The 25413-nt window shown below is 33.6% G+C and overlaps 2 long non-coding RNA genes across 5 annotated transcripts in view; one reads left to right on the top strand and one right to left on the bottom strand.

The window, feature by feature from the left end:
* LOC123383986 overlaps window positions 1-25413 on the top strand; it is a 65908-nt gene that overhangs the window by 29047 nt on the left and 11448 nt on the right. For 3 of the 4 annotated variants that reach the window (XR_006594448.1, XR_006594452.1, XR_006594449.1), the window contains exon 3: window positions 8753-10273. This is a non-coding gene — a long non-coding RNA (uncharacterized LOC123383986). Of the gene's footprint in view, window positions 1-8752; window positions 10274-25413 lie in introns of those variants that run through there. The other variant, XR_006594450.1, reaches the window with a different exon arrangement.
* LOC102899643 overlaps window positions 148-25413 on the bottom strand; it is a 36847-nt gene continuing 11581 nt past the window's right edge. Inside the window, exon 4 of the long non-coding RNA XR_006594447.1 lies at window positions 148-989. This is a non-coding gene — a long non-coding RNA (uncharacterized LOC102899643). The remainder of the gene's footprint in view (window positions 990-25413) is intronic.

Raw genomic sequence — 25413 nt, 5'->3', positions numbered from 1 at the left:
CCGTATGGCTTATTTCACTTAGCATCACACTCTCCAGTTCCATCCACGTTGCTACAAAGTAGGGCCATATTTCATTCTTTCTTATTGCCACGTAGTACTCCATTGTGTATATAAACCACAATTTCTTTATCCATTCATCAGTTGATGGGCATTTAGGCTCTTTCCATAATTTGGCTATTGTTGAGAATGCTGCTATAAACATTGGGGTACAAGTGCCCTATGCATCAGTACTCCTGTAAGGAGGGGACACTTTCTTAAGGGGCTAGATAGAAAGTATAAACAAAGCATAGGTCCATACATTATATTGAGAGTTTTGTTTAAGAGAATGGCATTATGTTACCAGTGAGCTGTTGTTCTATCCAAAAATGGCACCAACTGTTAGCCTTTGGATAGACATACGTTCTGAGGTGCACTGGTTTTGATCTTTCTTTTAACCAGTGAATATTTTCCCCATTTTCAGAGTCATTTCTGTTTCCGTGGAACAAAGAATAATTTAGCCCCTATAAATTGTGACTCCAGCCTTTTTGAATTTGAACCAACTCTGCTAACTGGTACAGCCAGGGCAGTAAAATAAAGACAATCCTTGAAAGTTGTGGTAAGAAATTCTAGTGATCCTATACAGTTGGGTTGTCCATTCAGTCTGTACAGAAAAGGCAAGGAGACAAAACAGTGTTGAAAAAAGCCTAAAGCAAGTAATTAGTAGCAGGGGAAGGCAATGGCACATTTAGATTATTACACTTCACTTTGTATTGGTATCAGCTTCTGAATATTTCAGCAGCATTCATTTACATACCCACTGAGGATTGCTGAGCAGAAATTACCCTTTGTTCTCAGGCATAGAATTCCACGGGGCTACAAGTTATATCTAGACTTTGGCCCCTTCAAATAGAAAGAGCCTTGTGATGATATGTTGAACGATATGTAATCTTCACTTTTGTTAAGTAAAACCACAGGATTTTCCTACAGAATCATTTGTAAGTGTCCACATCCTGAGAATCAAAAAAAAAAAAAAAAAAAAAAAGTCTATTGTGAAGATGCTATTTGATGCGAATATTTTAAAAGTAGTAGTTAAATGTGATTTGTGGCACCTGTACTTCAATATTTGTCACACCCATTGCTTCTAGTACTACCACTCAAGCTCAGAGAAGGTAAATGTCCTTCCCAAGGTCACACAGTTAGTCGTTGAGGAACAGCAAACTGAGTCTGCCAGTGCCCACTGCATCTCACTACTCAGGCCTGGTCAGACGGTGGCTTGGGAAGGGCTAACAAATGGAGTCCAGGTGTCTGAGTCACGTTGTTCTTAGGTGACTAAGTGGGTAGTAAATGCAAAGTATGTGATCTGTTAATAACCATCTAGACTTTGCATTTGGTTATTTGGATAGAAGAAAACACTAGAAAGCAAATTTTAACTTCATACACAAATAATAAAACTGAGTTGATAAAGAATGGAAAGTATTCTCCCAGAGAACTTTCTAAATTACTAAAGTGTCTTTTTCAAGCCATATTCTTACCTCTTTCGACCCTTGCTCCACAGTCTCCTCAAAGACCCTCTGCCAGTCAATTTCAGATGTATTATAAACATACTCTTGTGAACAAGAGCAATAATTCTCCTCGATGTGGGGCCCTGCTGCTGATGACAATCAGCCCCAGGTAGCCTTTCACTTACCAATTGCTGTTGGCTCCAAAATAAGTTTTGAAAAAAGTGAATCAGAGCTTAGGATCCAAATGATAAGTAAAATGAAGGAATGCTTGTGTTTTCACAGCTTGTGTTTTGGAGGTGGTCAGAAGTCACTGAGCTGACCCACCCCCGAGAGCCCTCATCATTGCATTCATCTATTAACAACCATTCCTGCTTGAGTTCATGCTGCTGACCTTTCCTCTGGAGTCATGTTTGAAGATTAGCCTTGTAGTCAGGCTAATGGCAATTCCTCCAAAATAAACTACAATCTATATTTCCTTGTTATTCTGCTTTAAGGTTTTGGCTAGTTTATTAGAAGTTTTGACATCTGGAAGAGGGCATACCTTAAACTTCACATTGGAAGCACCTATTAAATGAATACAATAGGGGCATTATGAATTTTTAGAGAAAATGTGAATTGGAAAGAGGATTTTCCCCTGGATGAAGCGTATTGTAGTTGTTGATGTACTTAGCTGGTCACTAGTAATCAAGGATAAAAAAGACTTTAGTCTGACACCAGAATTAAGTTAAAAAATTTAAAGCTATCTAGTATTAGGCCAGAATAGCTGGAATTTACTCAAGAAGTTTTGGTGAATCTCTACTCAGTGCAATCAACCATTACCACAAGCAATGGACTAGATGGTAGACTATGCTAGATTCTTCCTGCATTTCAAAAATTTTCATTCCTATTGGTAGAAACTACAAGGGAACACCAAATGAATTAGATATGTAACAAAGAACTCAGAGAAGAAAAACCATTTTGGCTGGGTTCGTAAGGTAAGTTTCATAGGGGGGTGGCATAAGATGGAACTTAACTTTCAATGAATGGAAATTTTCATTTTAAAATACTTAGCAAACATTTCTATTTTGCATGCTCAATATGTTCACAGGTACATACTAGATACTGTGCATGACCACAAAGTAAGATACTGAAGTTTAGGAAACACTGCTTTGAAAACAGATTTACAGAAGAATTCCTAAATGTGATAGGTGGATTCAGTGAAAGTGTCAAAGTAAAATGTTATTTGTGCTGAGTCTTGAAAGGTTGGTAGGCTGTTAGCAAGTGGGCAAGAATGCAAAACCATTTTAAGCCATCTTGACATCAAATATAATAGACTAAGTTCGTGAACTAAATATATGCCCAGGAGAAACTTAGATATTATATAATCCATTCACTGGAGGGAAAAATGTTAAAGTCATCTCTTACTTTCATAGGCTTTCTCTGAAGGAGATTTCATAAGTTCCCACCCACCTATTCCCATATTTCTCCAGAATAGAAGCATATATGTTCTTTGTTGGAACACATTTTTGTTACATATCTAAAATTGAATTATCCATTTCCCTTTTTGATTGATTACTTGTGCTAGTAAGTAGTAAAGGTGGGGAATAAAGGATCACCTCCATAGAAGCTTTTATTTTTGTTTGAAATACAATCTGGGCTTTTCTGTAATAGAATGAATGGGCTAGAAATCGTATCCTTCTAGAGGCCACCGTTAACATGAGTCTGTATATCCAGAGCTCCTGCTGACTGATAGCAGTTGGAAAGTGGCTACATACAGGGGGAAAAGTCAGTTTGTATTAAATTTTAACTGGATATAATACATGAAGCAAGCCCACAAATAGATTCAAACTTTTGAGCACTTTTTCAAAGATCAAAACGTACTGTAACTACCTGGATTTGAATATGAGGAACATTTGGAATATATGTTTTTGTACTAACCAACAACCCCCAAAGTGTATGTGCTTATATAAATGTGTTCATATAGAGGAGCACAAGGATACTTATTCTTGTTATATATTCAGGTGAGGCAAACAGCTTTTTGCTGTTGACTGTCAGAGTGTTTTATTGAAAGCTTGTACTCTACTAAAGAAAGCAAGGTCAATGCTGGGGTAAATTTCTGGCATATTGTTTAAACTTCTAAAAGGGGGAACGCCATTTAGAATAATGTGGTTTTTATTAAATAAATCTGTCTAATAATATTAAGGTGCTATTTCAATGTTAAGAACAGACAAAGCCAATCTTAGGTACTAAGAGATGGGGGCAGGAGGTTGAGGTCATGACGGGGAAGGAATTGGGCACTGGTTAAGGCTAACACTGAGCGCAGGAAAAAAATGAAAAAGAAAAGTTCCCTGTATTTCTGTATTGGAGAATGGTTTATTATTTTTTTAATTCCCCTTGCTTTACTGAGTTATCAACAAAGTGAGGTATATAATTTGAATATATTTCTAATATGGAATGGAAACAGTTTTGTAGATTTTCTCTGGACAGATATGAAAAGAAGACCTTTGTTTTTAATAATTTAGTGAAGATTAGTAATAAAAGTTATAAAAGGTAAAAACAAGGGATATTGTTATTATAATTTAGTGTGTCATGAAATTCTAATGTAGATTTTGAAATGGTAAGTTTATATCAGTATTTTCTTAAATTATAAGCTAGTGAACAGATTATCTTTTTAATTGATCTAAAATTCACAACCATGGAGAAACCCACTAAAGCCTAGAATTTTATGTATTTACCTTTTTTGATAAAATTCTTTATCCCAAGAGAAAACATTTGAAATCTTATTAATATTATCCCACGGCACCTTTTTCTATTCAGTAGCTCTAAATTAATAATAGTTGCATAATTTAGCTTTAAGTACACAATTAATAACAGCTCTCTTCTACAAAAAAATGTTTTAGGTGTGTTTAATTGAAACCAGATCTCTGACAAATATTTAGAGGCTTGCAAACTAAAATTATATGAGATTGATATTTACATCCCACCATACATTGAAGTCCTTGTAAGAGAACAGTGATTAACCCATTTGATATTTGTTATCAATACGGTTTTTGGTAGCCAAAGGGAATATGTTTGCTTTTCTGAGGCTAATTAGACACCAAAGGCCAGGGACACCTGGTAAGACAGAAGTCTCATAATACCTAAAATAAAAAAAAAAAAAATGGTGAGAGTCTTTATTCCTGGCAAAGGGGTATAGCTGATTCAAAATGTGTTATGGAATAATGAAATAACACACATGAGGAATTTAGACATTGAAAAGCAGTATGTTCTTCTTAGAACCCTTTGTCCATTTTCTATTAGTAAATTGACCTTGGAGGGAGGGAGGAAGGAAAAAAGGAATAAAGAAAGGAAGAAAAGAAATTCATTGATTGACATAGAATTTCGTGTATTGAAGGTTTATAATTTTTGAAAGTCTTGGAAAACATCTTGGGATATTCTGGGGAAGGCAATCATGTGATTAAACCTTGCAGAGATGGGATTCATTGGTAAATCGCCATATAACTATAACTGACTTGATCTTTATTGTCCCATGTTATCCCCAATTAATTTCTATAGCTTTCTCACCATTCCTTATGGTACCTCAATTCTTCAGAGCTAATAAAGAAAAATTATATTTTTATTCTCTTTTAAATCCTGACATTTTTTTTTTCTTTTTGTGTTACTCCTCTCCCCAAACACACCCTGAAATGGTCCATTACATGGTTGGTGCACCACTTTACAGGTAACTCATCTCTGGGTCTTTGCAGCCTGCTAGACATGTTACAGTAATAATGTTTTCCATTAGAATATTTAAAAAAATTTTTAATTAATTAATTTTTAAATTAGTTAGCATATTAGTGCAACAATGACTTCGGGAGTAGATTCCTTAATGTCCCTTACCCATTTTGCCCATCCCCTCTTCCACAAACCCTCCAGCAACCCTTTGTTTGTTCTCTATATTTAAGAGTCTCTTATGTTTTGTCCGCCTCCCAAAAAAATAATATATTTTGCTCCCCTTCCCTTATGTTCATCGTTTTGTATCTTAAATTCCTCATATGAATGAAGTCATATGATAATTATCTTTCTAATTTCTCTTAGTATAATACCCTCCAGTTCCATCCACATAGTTGCAAATGGCAAGATTTCATTCTTTTTCATTGCTGAGTAATAGTCCATTGTGTATATATACCACATCTTTATCCAGTCATCCATTGATGGACATTTGGGCTCTTTCCATACTTTGGCTATTGTCGATAGTGCTGCTATAAACATTGGGGTGCATGTGTCCCTTTGAAACAGCACACCTGTATCCCTTGGATAAATGCCTAGTAGTGCAATTGCTGGGTCGTAGAGTAGTTCTATTTTTAGTTTTTTGAGGAACCTCCATACTGTTTTCCAGCACCTGTTTGCATTCCTGCCAGCAATGAGAGAAATCTTCTTTCTCCGCATCCTCACCAACATCTGTCGTTGTCTGAGTTGTTAATGTTAGCCATTCTGACAGGTGTAAGGTGGTATCTGATTGTGGTTTTGGTTTGTAGTTCCCTGATGATGAGTGATGTTGAACACTTTTTCATGTGTCAGTTGGCCATCTGGATGTCTTCTTTGGAGAAGTGTCTATTCATGTCTTTTGCCCATTTCTTGACTGGATTATTTGTTTTATGGGTGTTGAGTTTGATAAGTTCTTTATAGATTTTGGATACTAACCCTTTGATATGTCATTTGCAAATATCTTCTCCCATTCTGTTGGTTGCCTTTTATTTTGCTGATTGTTTCCTTCGCTGTGCAGAAGCTTTTTATTTTGATGAGGTCCCAGTAGTTCATTTTTGCTTTTGTTGTCCTTGCCTCTGGAGATGTATTAAGAAGTTGCTGCAGGCAAGATCAAAGAAGTTTTTGCCTGCTTTCTCCTCGAGGATTTTGATGGCTTCCTGTCTTATGTTTAGATCTTTCATCCATTTTGAGTTTATTTTTGTGTATGGTGTAAGAAAGTGGTCCAGGTTCATTCTTCTGCATGTCGTTGTCCAGTTTTCTCAGCACCGCTTGCTGAAGAGACTGTCTTTATTCCATTGGATATTCTTTCCTGGTTTGTCAAAGATTAGTTGGCCATACGTTTGTGGGTCCGTTTCTGGGTTCTCTATTCTGTTCCATTGATCTGAGTGTCTGTTCTTGTGCCAGTACCATAGTGTCTTGATGATTACAGCTTTGTAGTATAGCTTGAAGTCTGGGATTGTGGTGCCTCCTGCTTTGGTTTTCTTTTCAAGATTGCTTTTGCTATTCGGGGTCTTTTCTGGTTCCATACAAATTTTAGGATTATTTATTCTAGCTCTGTGAAGAATGCTGGTGTTATTTTGAAAGGGTTTGCATTGAATATGTAGATTGCTTTGGTTGGTATTGACATTTTTAACAATCTTTGTTCTTCCTATCCAGGAGCATGGAATGTTTTTCCATTTTTTTGTGTCTTCTTCAATTTCTTTCATAAGCTTTCTATAGTTTTCAGTGTATAGATTTTTCACATCATTGGTTAGGTTTATTTCTAGGTATTATATGTTTTTTTGTGCAACTGTAAATGGGATTGATTCCTTGATTTCTCTTTCTGTCGCTTCATTGTTGGTGTATAGGAATGCAACTGATTTCTGTGCATTGATTTTGCATAGTACTTTTATGTGTTTAAGTGAATAGATAACTGAGTGAGAGTATTTATAACTCTCTAGATAAGAGATGCTTATTGGAATGTTAAAAAACATTTGGTTATTAAAAATTTAAAAAAAATCTTTGAATGAAACTCAGAGATTATGTAGAAACAGTGGTTTTGATTTTTTAAATAGCATTACCACTCCCACACCTTCTCCCCCACCCCCACTCTTTTTAAAGGAAATTATACAGGGAAGCTCAAAGTAAAAACAAATTGATGTTGTTGAAATGGGGCAGAGGCCTGGATGTTTCCCTGTGCTGCTTTTGGTTACCTCTCTCAGAGGCCTCTGAGTTATGCCATAGACTCCTAAGTTTCTAAGAATGAAAGTTTAAAAATCCCTGATTTTGATTATAGTCACCTTTTACAGATGAGGTAAGTGAGGCTTGGGGTTTGTAAGTGGCTCACTTTCAAGTTAATATAGCTTATTAGTCTTCAGCAAACATTAAAAACCAAGGATTTTTTGTCCATAGTACAGTCACTCAGTGCCATGGCTCTCTCAAAGCCCCAGATGGCTGAGTCCTTACTGGGAAAAATGAAAACATATTTTACTCTTTAATTGCCAGGTGATCCCAATGTCTCACTTTAGAGACATGTCTTCTGACATATTCTTACAGCTAAATGCCACTTTCTCCCAATCTGTCATCATGGCCCATATGAAAGGAAAAATAATTTTAAACTTCCTTATTTGCTTGTCATTTGAGGAAGCCTTTCCATGTGCAAACTAATTAAGACCAAGTCAATACACTGTTAAAAATATATTGAGTGTGGAGCTTACCAGTGATAGAGGATGACACTAGCATCTAGGAAAGGGATGGACGTTCAGATTATAGCTTGTATCTATCCAGCACTTCATGCTGTGCAAAAATGCCTGCAGAAACACACTAATAGGACTCAAAAGATTCTGGTCAAGGGAGCAGAAGCTTCCAAAGATTGTGAGTGTTAATATAGGTAGCAAATCAGAGCCAAGATTTGAATTGGGCTTAGATTTGGTTGAGCTCAATTATCATGCCCTTTTAAAAGGCTTTAACAATTGATATGTCATTTTTGATTGCTTATTGCTAATTGTATAAGTGATTGGAGATAAGGTAAAATACTAGTTATATAGTACAGGTCAATATGATAGGCTTAGAGAAGAACCTAAATTTTATAATACTCCGAAAGTGTTTTTGAATGCAAAGAAACTGTTGAATTTTCTTTATTCTTGATATGCACTGATATGATTGTTTTATAATAGATTTCTCCTCTTTGGCCCTTGATGGTCATACAACTTAATGGATTACACAACAGTCTCATGGCCAGGAAAAATATGAAGGCCACTAATAGCTATTTCATGCATTTAATATTAAGTGAAATATTTAATTATATGATGAGTTTTTGATTATTAGAATTTCTGAAGTTGGAGAAAAACAAAGCAATACTAATAGGACCACTGAACCATTAAATACATCATTTTTGAATAAGCCTTAGTCTTGGATTGTGAATAAGGTTAAGGATTGTGGCATTATATCTATAAGTTACTAGCCTCTGTATGGTCATAAAAATTTGGCTGAATACTGCTTTTTAAATAGAACAAAGTGACATGAGGAAAAAAAATGTGTACTATCAGCTGTTCTTCCCTTAATAGGATCCTCTGGTGTGCAAATCACGACAGTGGAATGATGCAATGGGGCATATGGACAATGAATCAGGTAATAAATTGAGTGTAACACTAATTATATTCACTATGAACTGAAATATATACATTTGATGACCGTGATGGCACACCAATGTTCAAAGCCCAAGGTGAAAAATGCATTTCAACTTCTCTCTTTATAAAAACTCAGCAGCCTGCTACAGTCTGTGTCTGGCATCAAATTCTATATATCTACCTGTGTTTTCAGTGTGGAAACCCAATTCCTAAAGGAAAGGTCATTATCATTATTAAGTTTTATAAGAAAATCAGTACGTACTAGTATCTATTTAATAACGGAGACATCATGAATGTCAGACTTAACACAAGTTGCAGAGTGCTAATAACTCCTAAAGTGTATCCTTGTCTCAAGTAGAAGTCAGTATTGGAAATTTTATATTACCTGCTCTGCCTGAAAGCATTAAAAAGTATTTCTGTAATAGCTAGGCAAAAAAAAAAAGTGACTTTTTTACAACTTTGCCTAATTTCTGGTTCAATTTCAAAGCTGATAATAGTCAAGTCATATGGCATTGGCTTAAATTAAGCAAAGGGATTATTTTAACTACAAACATTTTGTATTGCCTTCAGGATGAAATAAAGCATTTATGTGTGTCTGTTTGCAAGTTTGTAAGGCATATGTGTTCTAGATACATCATTAGCTATATCAAAAATGTTTTTTCCATAGTTCTTTTAGTTTTGGAATTGCATGGATATAAAATATGCATTTATTCAGAAACTAAACAAAAAAACTTTAGTAATTTCTGCATTACAATGACCCTAATTCAAGTCCAGTGATAGATTGAAAGAGGTTGTTTCTTTTTCTATTATATATTTAAATTAAAAATAGGAAGATGTAGTTTCTACTAATGAGTTTTGTAGGGCTGTTTTAATATGATGTCCCTTAGGAGATTTCTTCACTCGGTATGAAGGCTCCTAAGAGGTGCTTGTGCACCTGATTAATTCATAAATGGCGCTGAGGGCTGCACATTTGCCCAATCCTAGTTAAATCATAGTAGGCGGCTATTCCTCTGTAGGATGCACTGCAAATTGTGATGCTCTTATTATACACCTAATTACAGCATTCTACACCAGTCTTATTCTTTTCATAAATTCTTACAAATGTGACGTCCATTTTAGAAGTTAGAGATCGAGGTTCATTAAAATGACTTCAATCCATATGATTGAGATAGAACGGTGACTTGTCATTCAATAGAAAAATGCTCTGAAATTCTAAGAATATATATTAAAATATGGAGAAATTAAAACATAACGATTTACAGAATTAATTTTGTGTTAAGAATAATAAGCAAGTAGTTACTATGTGAATATAAGATGAACAAATGAAAAACATTAGAAACTATAGATGTAGTAGTTTTGGGGTGAGTAACCAGTTTAAAATTTTTCATGTTCTAGAGCATAACACTTAATCCTTCTGTACCCCTGTACCTTGTGCAGGGTAGTAATCCAACCTATCTTATGTGGAATATGAGAATTAATTATATATATATATATATATATATATATATATATATATATATATATATATATATATACACAGTGCCTGACAAACAGTAAGTGTCATATAAGCTCTTACATAGAGCTTTTTTGCTCAAGCTCTACCCAGTATAACTCACTTAAGTAATACGTACTGTTTTCCACTATTTTGTTTCAGCGCAAACTAGTATTTCCCCTGCTGCTTCCCTCCTGTCCTTTGACATTGCATCTTTTTCATGTTATTCTAGATGGGAGGAGAGGAGTTTCCCCTTTAAAATTAGAGACCAGATAGATTAGAGTTTCATCAAACACAGATTTGGACAAATAATACATATTGTTTCCTAGCTTTATAGCTGAAAAAAAATAGGCCCAGCATATAAATAACATGTAATTCAAACTATTTGACTTCAAATATGCCTTGTATAATTTCTCCCATTATATGAAGCAGCAGATACCGTGCTTATTGCTGTGTTTAAATGTTTAATTATCTTCTGAATCTCATCATTGTTTCTGGACATACACAAGTAGTAACCATGTTACTTATGTTGGGAGCCATTGTACTGAGCTAAATCCATCATTTAACTCAGTCAGCTAAGAAATCAGGTCTATTATTACTGTTTATCTGCTTCTGTGATGTAGATACTAGGTCCAGGAACTTTCTGAACATTTATCTAAACCTGAGACTGCTCCTTCAGTATGGCCCTTTCCTTTTATTCGGGACCTCAAGGATGTCAAGTATATTAAATAAAGGAAAGGAATATGAGTATTATTAATGTTTTAAAGGAAACACAAAGAAAAATGAAGCTCAGAGAAGTTAATAGGCTTATCACAAATTTGACAACTAGTTAATGGTGTGGGTAGAACACATGGCTTGTGATTCATAGTCATTTTTCTCTCCATTCTGCATTTTATCACAAAGCACAAGAGACAGGAAAAAAGGAACTATGAAAAATTAGCAAATATATAAATGTGAAAACATATTGTGAATTCAGTCTAACACTTTTCTCTTTTAATTCACCAATCACATAGTTGCCCAGAATTTGAAGCTCTTTTGTGACCTTTCCATATGACACAGCTCAATTGTTTCCAATCAGCTAAAACAAACAAATAAACAAACAAAATACAACCCTCCCACCCAAAACAAAAACATAAACCCTTAGATGTATAGTGCTGACTTACATGATCTAATATATAACAGAAAATGTTTTTTTTCCTGATAAAGATGTTCTAAGTTTTAGTAATACAGTCTTTCACTTACAAAATTATCCAGTTTATAAAGCACACTTATCACCTTTTTAGAATGCTTTGGATGTGTGCCATTTGGCCATCTTTGTTTTCTTTACATTTTAGACCAAAGTGTAGAGAAACTCAATCACTTAGTAAAGCTGTTCTGACCCTAGTCAAAATAAGGTAAAGAATTAAGTGGTTACATGTGTTGGTAGGGTAAAATTTCCATTAAGATTGAATCAGCAGGATGATGCTCTAATCTCTTATTGGAAAAAAAAAGTACATTGTATTTAGAATAAACAGTATACTTGAGATCCTGGTCCCTTAATATTGGTGGTTCACTATATATATGGTGGCAGTGGTAGTCATATTGGTGAGGAGAAAGATTGAAGATGAATCCTACTACACCTTATAAAAGGGAAAAGAGAAGTTGCTTCTGTTGATGTTTTTTCCATACCATTAACTAGTTATAATAGAATGATATCTTGTTCTATGTTAGCTTGTTATCTACCATTAGCCAGAGAAGTGGAGAATGTTTAGATTCAGCATAAATAGAATTGTAAAATGCTTAACTTATCAAGTGAATCTGAACAAATACAATTATTAATAAAAATCACTTATTTAATTCTCACAATGATTAAAGTAGTAGGCTATACTAGAAATCAGTCAAACATCGTACAGTAAGGTGATCATAATTTTTATAAATATTACTTCTGAATTGTATCCCTAACAGTCATAGTGCCTTTATAAAGACTTCAGGTATGATCCCTTTAGATTTTAACTGTGTTTGTGAATGAGTAGCCCATACCACTTCTAATTAGAGGCCTTTCGTTTTAGTGGGCAATGGATAGTAGGGGTGATTGAGATTCTAATAAGTTGCCAAAGCATGTATTTTTTTTTAAAGTCTCCCAAGCTATATAGGGATCATCTTTAAAGCTGGAATAAAAACATGCTTAAAAATTTTCTTTGGTATATCATAAAACTTCTGTTGGATCTGGGATTTTTTCCCCCAAATAAAAGCAGTTATTCTATTAGTATTTGAATATATGCATTAAATATCATTTACCAGTAATTACCTTTGCCTGTTTCTTTTACTATTTAACATTTATTTTTTACTTTTAAATTGGCCATAGGTAGCCATACAGAATCTCTTAGATCCAATACAGTACATGGGAGGTTATATTAAATTTTCTAGGCCTCTCAGTTGGCGAGGAAGCACCAAGAAGTAGCTGAGCACTGGGCAATGAACCTGAAGGGGTTTCAGATTGAGACCTAAACATAATTCATGACCCTGGTTACTGGAGTTCATTGATGTAGTAAGATTGGATGCCACAAATGAATGCTTCTAAAGGAATTGTTTAAGTTACAGGAAGTTGGAGGATAGTGATGGACAAGTTTAGCTCCTCCCAACCTCCCTGAATTTCTTTTGCTCATAGAGAGAGATAGGATGAAACATGGGAAGTCAATATAATCTTGAAATGTCAAATTTAAGCTGAAAGTGGCTGAGTGTACCTAAAAATGACAGGATTATGTAAAAATGGGTCATGAGCTAACTTAGGTTTATAGAGAAATACAGAATACTATAATTTTGCACATCTGAGGCTGTGATTATAAAATCATACCTTGCCTCTGATATAAAAATTTAAAGATATTCTAAAGAATTCTTTAATTCTCAGAGTGTCTCGGCTTAAGTTTTGGGTTCAGTGTAGAAGAATATTATACTGTCTGAACCTGTTATTTGTCCTAGAAAATTAAAACAGGTAAATTGTTTTTTGTTTATTGTCCAGCTCTAGGTTTTTAATCTTTAAACAATACTTATTATGAATAAATGAAGAGACAAAGATTCATGGGGCGCCTGGGTGGCTCAGTCAGTTGAGGGTCTGACTTCGGCTCAGGTCATGGTCTCACGGTTGATGAGTTCAAGCCCTGTGTCCGGCTCTGTGCTGACAGCTCAGAGCCTGGAGCCTGCTTCAAATTCTCTCTCTCTCTCTCTCTCTCTCTCTCTCTGCCCCTCCCCCGCTCATGCTCTGACTCTATCTCAAAAATAAAATAAGCATTCATTTGTGGCACTGCATCAATGACCTCCAGTAACCAGAATCATGAATTATCTTTAAGTCTCAATCCAAAACCTCTTCAGGTTCATTGCCCCAGTGCTCAGCTACTTCTTGGTCCTTCCTCACCATTTGAGAGGCTTTTTAAAAAGAGACAAAGATTCAGATAAAGCATTTCAATCTGAAATCATACAAATTATTTATAGCAAGGGCCTATGAACCTTGAGTTTAGCAGAATGTATGGCAATAATGAGCTGGGAATAAATGTTACGATTTTCCTTATTATTATTATTACTTCCCACTCTTCACCAATTTAGGAGGGAAACACCAAATTGAAGGAAGCCTCTTTTGTCTCACCCATATCCCCCTTCATGATAATGTTGTAGAAAGAGTTGGAAGCAGCTTTGGAAGCATAACTTAAACTTGCTAAATGATCTCCTCTTCTGGAAGATCTGATTGCTTTGTTGACTGCTGATCTGAAAGCCACAGCATAATCCCTTTGCAGTAGTGGTGATGGAGGGAAGGGACAGTTCATGGACATACACATTGTGTAAGTCCTAAGGTGCCTGAACTTATCCCTTGATAAAGCCAATCCATTGCTTCTATTTACAATCATGGTTAAAACTGTTAATATTAAACACAGGAAGATTATAGTAATATCTCCATTCCTTCCTAAAACAACTAAGTTTCAATCCATTCCTGTTGGTATTTGTACAATTATATCTGTGGCAATTTAACACCCTAAATATGATCTAATAGTTCTATTCAATTTTAGACTGAATACTACCATACCAGTCTACTATATTAAAAATATTTGCATATGGCATTCTCCTATTCTGAAAATTTATGAATTTTAATAAAGTTAGATTTTATAGCCCATAGTTATAATTATTCATAATCCAGAAATATTATTTAAAGGTGACTGAAATTACGTGAAAACACTTAAGAGAAGAATTATATCTTTCACGTTCCCATTAGTTTTTATATGTTGATTATTAATTTCACCATAATAAATAAAGGAATACTTAATTGAGATAAAAACTATACTTAATTTTGAAAATATGTTTGTAAATTAGCATTGTACAAATATGTCCTCATGATAACCTACAATTTGTCAAAAACCTACCAACCTGTGAAATAATATGTACTTTGATCTCACATTATAACTATTAAGTATTTGTTTTTCTAAGGGAAAACAATAAATAAATAAATAAATAAATAAATAAATAAATAAATAAAAGAATACTACAGAATTCTAATAAACAGTGATAATAACAATGTTGTAAGTCAATAAAGTACATCAGGTTCTATGTAACAAGAAAATAATAATTTTATACATGAAGATATATAAAATGAAAAATAAAGTTTTAGGTATTTATTTTAGAGCATTTTGTAAATTGGATGATTCTAGCAATTTCTCACTGTCCTCCTTCTATTTACCAATAATTTACCAGCTGTTCTTTTAAGTTTTATTTGCTTTCTCAATTCAGTTAAAGATAGCTTTATTGCTGGGTATATACAGGTCAGCAAGAGGCATTAACTGTCCTGAAGAGTTTCACAATTAGTTAGAAAGATTGTTAGTTCATTTATATTTGCTCCAAATTGTACCCCAGATAATTTAAGGCCATCATGAGAACATACATTGTAACAATAAAACATGAATAAAAAACAAGTGAGAAAGAATAAGGAAGGGGAGAATAAACAAGAGTAAGGAAGTAAAATGTAATTAGAAATAAGATTCATGCCTTATATTCAGTGAAATTATGTTCAATGAAATCTTAAATATTTTAGGTTGGATATCTGTAAACAGATAAAATACAATGTGTGATTAAGCATTAATAAAAACTGCAAAGTGGAGCTGTAAGAGAAAAGTTGCATTGCATAACTAGCCATATTGTTGAGGTTTTAACTAAATCGGAGATTTTCAGGAAGAAGTGGTACACTTAGGAAGGAACAAGAGGAAGAGTAGACACATAGAGAACAGGGTGGAATAATCCGTGCAGACATGAAATATCATGGTGTAGAGTAGTGTAGTGTATTTGGGAAATCAAATGTTTCATCATAAAGTAGAAGGAAGGATAGGTGGAGTCATCAGTGAGCATGAAACTGACCAGATCTACAATGTGTTGCTTTTCGTGTTAGAAAAGTATAGATAGAGAAGAACCTCAGTGACCCGGGTTTGAGATGATGGTTCAGTTGAATGATTGTGAAAATAAGGTGTGAATTAGTTAGTTATTCTCAAGTTTTTATTGAGAAAAAAGTCATATAAAGAAAATAGTATAGTGAACCCCCAGGTGTTCACACCCTAGATTATTAAAGACACTGTTTCATCTGTATATTCACCAACCACTCTTTGCCCCACCCCAGCATTCCCACTGGAATGTTTTGAACCAAACTCTAGACATTATGTATTTCATCAGGAAACAGTTCACTGTGTATCTCTAACATAGGACTTATCAGAAACATAACTGGAACACACATAAAACATTTAATAGTCACTATTAACATTTTCCCAATTTTTCTTCTAAGAACTCTTAAGGATAGTATGCTAAGGACACTTTTTTTGCCCTGGTTGTGTCTGTATATTTTACATGAAAGTGCATTTTGGGGAGGCTAAACTAATTGAATACTGTTACTGTATGTTTCAAATGATAGTCTTATAATGAATCTTAGACTATTTAAATTCTAGGACACAGGATTCAGTTGTCAACAGCTAGGATGAGATGAACTAGAGTCAGTACCATCTGTAGTTTTGTGAATGGAGGAAAGGTGACAGAACATACCACAGTTCAGTCTTCAAAGGTGCATAGTGAAAGATCATTTCATAAATGATTTCACTACTTTTTGGAGAGCTAGAAACTGCTTGAATATCTCCTATATCTATTTAAGAAAATAGTTTGGTTAGCTATAGGAAATGGATGAAATAGCTACTAAAATCAGTAATGCAAGGAAAGCAAAGGAGAACATAAACCAGACAAATACATTTCCAGGACCAAATTTTTAAGTATTCTGTATTTTGTCATTTGTTGAACCACAAATAGACCTACACACAGCTGAAGTTCAACATGATTTTGTTGCTAACAAAAATCAAATTTGGGGCACTGCTCTGCAAATCAACCAGACAGGACCATGTCTGTATACAAATGTATACAAATGTATACATACATACATACATGCAAAAGAAGTGTCAGAGACTAATTGGAAAGTTATAGTTTGGCATGAGTAAATGTTGGAAACAAATTACAGAGGGCTAAAAAGACTTAAGCTAGAAAAAAACACTAGTTCTTTACAGGTAATGTACAGTTCTACTTGATAAAATTGAATTTAGCATAGATACTTCAGAAAACTTATTTACTATTTATAATATTTATGTCAGAAGTAATAGATAGTCTTCCTTGAGCTTCAGTAAGTCTGCAACTGGTCCCCTAACTTGCAAGTGAAAGTGTTTATTAAGTAGTAACAGATGGAAAAATAGAACCAAACTGCACACAGGAGAAAATCAGAGTCAACATATTTTATTTGCAAAGGGACAATTTTCAACTAAAATTATTGCAACTACTACCCCACCAATAATCTTTTCCTATAGTAAATGTAAAAATGACTTTTAAATGTTTATTTTTAAGGGAGATATTTCAGCTTAAGCAGGCAAAAAGTTTATTTAGTAATCAAAAATGACCAATATTGCTTTTGAAATGGTTCTTCCAAACATATATATGTATGTACATGAAGTTCTTTATCAAAGGTAAAATAAAAAGAAAGCTTATCAGTAGTTTAAAGTGTACAAGTCCTTGGTGACAATAAACTCCTTCATTTTACTCTACAATGGCTGACAGCACTATGCACAAAAGTAAACAATTGTTCCCAACTTCAGAAGCCTGCAGAGGTCAGTATAGCAACAGCAACAAGACATCACATAGATAAGTTGATCAATACTGAGGGTGGTCCATTAGATCACATACTTATTTACATATACCAACATCTTGAACATTAAAATGAAATTTGTAATAATGAGGATAGAACACCCTTTGAAGAATTTGTCTTTGTAACTGAAGAAAATCAACATTTGGAAAATCATTCTGCTCAAAAAAGTGGGGGATGCAGTGAGAAATGAAATTTAAAATGTTGACCGCTTTATATAAAAATAAATGTCTTTTATGTATGCTGAAAGATTTGAAAATTTTCTGTTCCTTTGAAATGAGGGGTAGTATTCTTCATATCTAATTCACCAGCCTATAGCATCTATCAGTAATGCTCACTATTAACCTAGGCAAAGCTATGACTTTTTGGTATCAATGTAGAAGTGAAGTTTTCTTATTTCTGGTAGTATTTCATACAAATTCAAAGTAAAATTGATTCCAAATACAACAGTAGTTCTAGGTACAATTTATACTTTTCTGTATGTACATTGAACATAAATATTTTAAACCCCAACATGTAAGTGTGCACAAATATGTGTGTGTGTGTTCCTTTTCTTATGAAAATACTTTTACAATTTGTTTTTTGTAAAAGTGAACTGACAGGTTTTAGAAACTGTATTCTGATATCCAGAAGCTGTCTTCTCCATGGTGACCTGTCAGTAACCTTTGTCATGACATTGAAGGAGTACCCTCTCTAGGGGTGAGAAGTATTTCAACTTCAATAGTTCCTTTGCTCCAGACATGTATAAAACAGAGACTATAAACATATACTGTAGGCTTATTTTGGCTCCAGTTAAGCTGACACCATCAAACTCATTTAGTTTAGAACTTGCAGACATGGTTTCAGTATCAGCTTTCTGCTGCAATCCAGAAGATTAAAGAAAAGCTAGCTAAAACCAACATTGGGCTTTTGCTGGGACAGCAGTTATCTATTGAAAAGTAAGTTCCGCATACTTTTATAATACTTAATGCTATAAGTGTCACTGTTTGTCTTTTTGGTGTTTCTTAATGCCACTATGGATGGGCAAGGTCAAAAGCTTTTTTCAAAAGGTAAGAAGATAGATAGAAAGAAAGATTAAATAGGCATATTTTTAAAAAGAATATTTATTTACTTGTCAAAATCTAAGACTTGCTTTTTTCTAAATGTGCTTTGGTAAGCACGTGTGAAAAAAGCAAGGTACAGTGCAAGCAATGAATTATTACTGTCCACAAATAATTACTTTTCTACTTTTATATTTGTTTTAATTTTTTATCTACAATTTTAGAAACTATTCTGAGAACAGCATCTCAGTGTTCCTATAATATGACCATGTTTTCTAATCCATGGCAGTATAATGGACTTCTAAAAGCCTACAAATTAGGCATAGATAAATAACCCTACAGTGGACATAAAATAAAAATAATGCTGGTTAATATCTAGATATCACATTCTATACCCTACCAAAAAGTAACTGTTGAATTAATATAAACTGGTTCCTTATCAGGCCACAAATAAAACCCACTAGACTCAAAATGCGTATTTAGGCTATTGTCTTAACACATGCAGTAAATTCAGAAATGAATAATTAAGTACAAATTTAAAATGTTACCTGCAATTAAAAACATTTTCACCTGAATAATGCGAAGATCAAAGAGTTGGTCAAGCCTGAAAATGATTGTTAAAATGACAAGAATGGGAGCGTCACAAAACAAAGTATGTGGTGTGCATCCAAAAGTGTAGTCAGATAAAAGTTCAGAGGTGTTGTAAATGCTTAAATTTAAAAATAAGAATAAACAAACAACTATTGACTTTCAAAAAGTTGGACAAATGAAAGTAACCAGAGTTGAAGAAGGCAGCAAAATATAAAATAAAAAATAATTTTAAAAATAGCACAATTAACAAATCACTCCAAGATCGTGTTCTTTGAAGAAAAACAAAACATGCAAATCTGTAATACAGCTAATAGGATACAATCTGGCAGGCCTCCTACAGATGTGACATTGTCCCCTGGGAACCGGTGAATATGTTATATTAAAAATGACTTTTGAGATGTGATTAAGGTAAAGGTCTCAAAAAGGGAAGATTATTCTGAATTATCCAGGCGGGCCCAATGTAATCACAAGATTCCTCATAAAAGAGAGTCAGAGAGATGTAAGGACTAAAACAGAGATTAGAAGGAGAAAAGATGTTGACACTGTTGGCTTTGAAGATGGAGGAAGGGAACAGGAGCCAAGGAATAAGAGCAGCATCTAGGAGTGGGAAACAAGGAAGCGAGAAAGTAGATTTCCCCTAGAGCCTGCAAAAAGAGCACAGCCCTGTGGACACATTTTAGACTTCTGATATAATTACATCTTATATATATGCATATATATAATATATAGAATAAATTTTATATACAATAAAACAAGAGATTATTTAATTTATAGACATCATGTTTATATATATTATACAATTGTTATATAAAAAAATTGTGTTGCTATGGCACTAAGCTTGTGGTAATTTGTTAACAGTGGCAATAGGAAACTAACACTGCTAATAAAAGGAATAACATTTGTAAGGAGAATTAAAAAATAAGGCTGAACATAAAACAGTATGCATGGCTGAAATTAAAATTAGTGGATCACTGAATACAATTTAATCTTAATTACTTTGAAAACCTAAAAGACTGCAAGGATCTCCTGAAATGATTCAAAATCTCACCAATAAAGTATGCAAAAATTTATGGCAAAACATACTTTTAAATGTAGATACAAACATCACAAAATAATTTCAGAGAAAACCCAAAAGAATGTTAAAAGTAAACCATCATGATATGTATTGACACTTTTAAGCTTCAAAACAATTCCCTGAGGCAAGCAACCTTGTTATCCCCATTTTATAGATGGAGAAACTGAGGTTAATAGGTTCTAAATTCTATATTTATTTTTAAAATATTTTTAATGTTTATTTTTGAGAGAGAGAGAGAGAGAGAGAGAGAGAAACATAGTGTGAGGTGTGAGCGGGGGAGGGATAGAGAGAGAGGGAGACACAGAATCTGAAGCAGGCTCCAGGCTCTGAGCTGTCAGCACAGAGCCCTACACGGGGCTCGAACTCACAAACTGTGAGGTCATGACCTGAGCCGAAGTCAGCCGCTTAACCGACTGAGCCACCGAGGCGCCCCTCTAAATTCTATATTTAGAAATTTCAGAGCCAGTATGGGAACATAGCAAGCATGGTTTCAGTATTTATGTTATAACATTTTTATTCCAGGAATGCAAAGATGGATCAAAATAGAGAAATTAATTTTAGTAAATCATTGGATCAATAATTTAGAAAAAGAAATGTCATCATTTTGTTTGATTTCAAAAATTTAGATGAAATGCACCATCTCTCCTTTTAAAAAAAAAGTACCAGAAACAAAAAAATACCATGATCAAATTTACTTCAACGATAACCAGCATTGTAGTTGTTTTTGAAACATTGAATACACTTTTTACAATTGGGAACCAAAACAATCACTATTATTCAAGATGGCTCTGGAAGTTCTAGAGAATGCAGTAAAAGAAGAAAAAAATGAGATGTTAGAATTGGAAAGGAAGAGATAAAATTATCATTGCTAGAAATCACAATTGTTTAGACAACTCAAATTAATTGATAAAGTTAGACCTAATAAGCAAGATCAGGAATGTGATTAGTTACAAAAATAATTGTTTACAATACATCACTGTAAAAATATAGTCAATACAATAGGAAATATTTTCATTCACAAAGCAATGAAAATATGTAATACCTATAATGACTTAAAGGTGAAATGTGTTCCAAACTTGTCTGAGATATGTCTATGAAGATTTGGAAAGAAAAATTGAAAAAGGGACTTCAGTAATTGTTTTTCTGAATTAGAAACATAGTAAGCTAAGATAGTAATTATTCACTTAAATAATTTATAAATCCAATTAATTGGGAGGGTGGGTGATGGGTATTGAGGAGGGCATCTTTTGGGATGAGCACTGGGTATTGTATGGAAACCAATTTGACAATAAATTTCATATAATGAAAAAAAAATTTAAATCACACAGTATAGCTTTTCTTAACTGCTTTACTCTGGGGTAGGCATTGTGTTAAGTTTATATTATATATAAATTATATAATATATATGTTTCATATATATATATATGCATGCTTTTAAAGACAGTATCTTGCTGATTAAGATATTCTATTAGTATTATTATTTGCAGGTGAAAAAACTAAGGTTTTAAAGAGTTAAGTAGATAACATGACACAATTAAACATGGTCTCAGGCTGTACAATTACATACCCTCCCAACTTGAACACTGTGTAATAGGACTTAAAATACCTATAAAGAGTTTTGGGAAACTTTATCAAATAACTCTAAAATTCATATGTAAGATTAAATCTATGATAATAGCCAAGATAATTCTTTAAAAATATAGCTTATTTAATGTACTTGGATTTTAAATGTTAATTACATGATAAAGTTAATAGTAATTAATCGGGAAATACCCCCAAATGAAGAGAAAACTTATCACCAAATGTAAGTGTCAATAAAAAAAAGTAGTGTATATGATAAAAATTGTGTCTTAAATCAGTGCAAGGTGATGAAATATTTTCTAAATTGTGCTGGGACAGTTATTGTTTAGCCATAATTAACATTCCCAGTAACATATCATACTTTAAAATATAATCCAGATTGATTAAAGAATTAAATACAATATGAATCTGAAAAAAAGCAAGAAAAAAATAAGCAAATATTTGTGATTTCACAATAGCAAAGTATTTATAAAAATGAAGTAAATCATAAAAGAGAAATAAATGGATTTTGGTATATAGAATCTTGAAGTTTTGTATAGAACTTGTATATAAATTTGTATATATACAAGTTTTGTATAGAACTTTTATATAAACAAAAAATTAAGCCTTAAATTGGGAAATTATTTTCAATTTATTTGATCACTGACTGATGTTATTAAATTATTATACATTAAGTATAATAAATATTAAAAAATCAAATCACTAAACATATAGTTAAATAAATGCAAATGTCTAATAAACACAAAATTATGTAACCTTACTTTTAATCAGTAACACTAAATTGATAATACAGCATCCCTTCCACCCTCAAAACAAGTTGATTGAATGCCTGATTTCTGATTATAAATAAAGTCTGTTAATTTACTTTTTTAAGTAACAACTGTGTTGAGACAGGATTTACATATCATAAAATCTCTCCTTTTATACAATTTAGTTTTTAGGATATTCACAAGTTATGCAACCATAACCACTATCTAACTGTAGAACATTTTTATCACCCGAAAGAGAAAAAATTATACCATTAGCATTATTCTCCGTTCCCCCCCACCCCCCACCTTAGAGCCACTAGTGTATTTTCTGTCCTTTCATATTTACCTATTCTGGAAATTTCATTTAAATGGAATTATCCATTTATGGTCTTTGTGATTGGCTTTCATTTAGCATAATTTTTTCAAGGTTCACCCATGTTGTAGCATGGATCTGAGCTTCATTCCTATTTATGGCCAAATAATATTCCATTTTATGGATTTCCACATTTTATGTGTTAGTTGATGGAGATTTGTTGTTTACATTTTATACACTGTTATTAATAATGCTACTATGCACATTCATGTTCCAGTTTTTGTGTAGACATTTGTTTTCAGTTCTCTTGGATGTATATCTAGGACTGAAATTGTTGAGTTATACGGTAATTGTATGTTTAATATTTTGAAGTGTTTTTTAAAGAAGTATCTTTGACAGTCCCACTATCAATGTAGGAGAGTATCAATTTCTTCACATTTTTGACAAAATTTATTAATGTCTCTCTTCTTAATTTTAGTTATTCTAGTAGGTTTAAAAATTTCATTATGGTTTTGATTTTCATTTTCCTAATGACTAATGATACTGAGAGTGTGTTTTCATGTACTTATTGGCCATTTGTGTATTTTCTTTAGAAAAATGTCTATTTAAATCCTGTGCCCATTTTTAAATTGGGCTATTTGTCTTGTTATTGTTGACTTGTAAGAATTCTTTTGTGTTCTGGATACAAGTCCTTTATAAGATATGCAGTCTGCAAATATATTCTTCCATTCTGTGGGTTGTGTTTTTGTTTTCTTGACGGTCTCTTATGAAGTACAGAAGGCTTAATTTTCAAGAAAGCTATTATTTTTGTCACTTGTGCTTTTGGTATATATCTAAGGAGACATTGCCAAACCCATGGTCATAAAGATTTACTCCTAAGTTTTCTTCTAAGAATTGTAGAGTTTTAGTGCTTCCATTTAGGTGGAAGTTGAATTGCTTTTGTATATTTTGTGATTTAGGGGTACATTTTCATTCTTTTGTATGTGGATATCCAGTTGCTCAGCACCAGTTGTTAAAAGACTATTCTTTACTTATGAATTTGCTCGGCACCCTTCTGTGTTGTTGTCATTGTTAAGTGACTTCAATGGACTAAGTTCATGTAGTCTGTCTTTTTGTTTTATGCAGGCACTGAAATCTGTGCTGAATAAGCTGAGTGGTCAGTTAATGAGGGGACAGAAATTACTTGTCTTTAATTAATCTCCCTCCCTTTGCAAAGTGGTTCCCTGTGTTTGAAGGCATGCTTTAGTGCTCCAGCAGGCAGTCTACGTCTCTGCCTTAGCCTTCTGTTCCTACTTGTGAGGAGCCTCAAGGTCAGCTAGAGATGAACAATTAGGACATTCTCCGTTTTTCCTTGAGATATGCACAGCTCTGCACAGTGCTTGGCATTCTAGATTCTCAGGAATATATCAGAAGTTTACAGATGTAAATATCATTCTTTAGGTTTTCCTTTTAGGATTTTTTTAGGGGTGCCTGGGTAGGTCAGTCGGTTCAGCATTCGACTTCTGCTCAGGTTTGAGCCCCGCATCAGACTCTGTGCTGACAGCAGGCTCTCTACTAACTGAGCCAGCCAGGCACCCCTTCATTTTAAGATTTTTATTCAGCCTCTTATTAGCACTGACTAGTACTTCACCTCAGGCTACTTTAATGTTAAATAATTGCCACTAATCACTTTTAAAAATTGCTCTAGGAATATGGCTGTTCACACAGAGCAAGTTCTGATTCAGATCACATAAACGTAAAGAACTCTTTCAGGGACTCTACAAATTGTGATATTTTTCTGGGAATGGGACTTTTGAGGATCTCCAAACCCATCTGTTTCTTCCAGTGGCTACTAGGTTGCTAATTTTTATAGCCACCATAGTTGTGAGGCTGCTGGTTTTAAAGAGTGCTGTGGACCTGGGGAGAAGAGGATGGAAATAGGGAAAACTAAAATGACACAAAGCTTACTCTTCTGAGATTCAGCAGTTTGTCTTAATAAATGCTCCTTGGGTTATTAAATTTCTAAGGTTCTGAAAAAGTTGACTTCGGTTGTTTTTGCCAGTGTTCTCATTGCTTCTTTGGAGGAGTAGATTTTTCAGAAGTCCTTTTCCCACCATTCCTGATGTGCTTCTCTTAATGTGCTGTTAACATCATTTATTTAAATGTAAATTGATTTAAACTCAAACTGTGATATTTAAAATATGCTAGAAATTATATAATTTACAGCTTCTTAAGCTTATGAAAATAATGAAAAGTTTCAGATGAAAACTTTTCCAAGGTGGTACATGAAGTTTTACAATTCATGTCCAGGTAAATTCCCAAAAGAATATCTTAGTAGGAAAGGAGTTAAAAGGACCCATTTGAAAAGGAATAAAAGGACCTTATGCAGCCATTGTCTGCACTGGGACAGCAAAACACAGTTGTTGCAACTTCTATGTTTATGAGTATGACAATGTTGATACGAGAAAGGATTGAAAAAAATGTGAATTAAGCAAAGAATAGGGGGACAAGTACCATATTTAGAGATGGGAGCATGTGGAAAGGAGCTAGTAGGAAGCACTTTATGGCATATGGTCAAATATTTTTTAAGAAAAGGAA

This window comes from Felis catus, chromosome A2 (genome assembly GCF_018350175.1).
Source record: "Felis catus isolate Fca126 chromosome A2, F.catus_Fca126_mat1.0, whole genome shotgun sequence".
In the NCBI taxonomy this organism is placed as follows: Eukaryota; Metazoa; Chordata; class Mammalia; order Carnivora; family Felidae; genus Felis; species Felis catus.
This window is presented reverse-complemented; position numbering and strand designations above follow the sequence as displayed.